A 1,393-nucleotide genomic window follows, 5' to 3' on the forward strand; every position below is an offset into this window, starting at 1 on the left:
AGTTTTATGGGGCCCTAGGCAACTGCCTAGTATTGCCTAATAGTGAATCCCCCACCTGTCAGCAATATGGCATAGGACCCTAGAATTGAAGGAAATTGATGTTTGCCAAAGTGTGAATCTTTGGATGGAAAAAGTAAGCAATGTTTTAGGAAATGATTAGAACGCAGTTTTTTCATTGGGGAACAGAAAAGCATGAAACAAAAAAAAAAGGGCATGGGATTCAAATATGTTAAGATAGCTGCATGAAGTGAAATTTCCATTCAGGTAGGTTTAATTAAAATTGTATGTCTTCCAACTGAAAATGTTCATTGGATTATTGTTAAAATCAAAATAAATATCCCTTACCATAGCAAAAAAGCAACTCAAAAAAATTGTAGCTATATGAATATCTAAAAGATCAAATAAGGCTATTATTTGGAATATTAGGTCTATCAATTCATACTTTAGGAATTTTACATATTTTTGACTTAAGTTAAGTCAAAATGACCATTTTCTATAAAATCAGAATTATAACAAAAAAAAAAAAACTAACTAAATAAATTCAGCTCTAATTTTTTTTGTTTTGTTTTGAAAAAAAAAAAACATGTAGCAGATTAAACTGGGATCCTATCTCAATACCACTGAAGCTATCACCTTATTTTATTCAAAATAATTAGTAAAACAAAACTTGTAAAGATAATCAATTAAATTGACCTAAAGGACCTATCAGTAACCATGTCTGTTCCAGCGCATATCATCATTAGAATTTCTTTGAGTATTATGTGTTTGGTACAGGGGCTGTAATGGGGGCCAGGACATGATATGGCCCCTTTCTAGAACCGCCCATGCCTGAGAGGTCTGTCTCCCTCTGCTCTCCGCGAACCTTTTGAATATAGATGCATAACATTATTACAATACTCAGATAATACAACACTTTCTCTCGGCAGGTAAATAATTTCTAATCTTTCCTATTTCCCATTGTATATGCTGTATTCAACACATGCAGTGCTTATTTTAAATCTAATTAACGATCAAGACAATAATAAAATATAAGGATGCTCAAAGACTATAGATATAGGTGAAAATCAGACACATTGTATATGCATTTGGAGATATAGAGTGAAAATATGTAACAAAACAATAATTAAATTTTTTAATAAGATTTATTAAAGACTTATAAAGATAAGCTTATTTAGGTGTTTAATTGTTAACATTTTAACTAACTGACTTATTTACTTGCATTTTCATGGGATGGAGTCAGGTCAATTGGGGGTGTGTGTTTTTTTTTATTTCATTTGATGTTACATGCAAAGTGTTTTTATTTGCTGTGAAAACCAAGAAAACATATATATATATATATATATATATATATGTATATATATATATATATATATATATATATATATATATATAT

Source organism: Cyprinodon variegatus, unplaced genomic scaffold (genome assembly GCF_000732505.1).
Source record: "Cyprinodon variegatus isolate N-32 unplaced genomic scaffold, C_variegatus-1.0 Scaffold1242, whole genome shotgun sequence".
Lineage (NCBI taxonomy): Eukaryota > Metazoa > Chordata > Actinopteri > Cyprinodontiformes > Cyprinodontidae > Cyprinodon > Cyprinodon variegatus.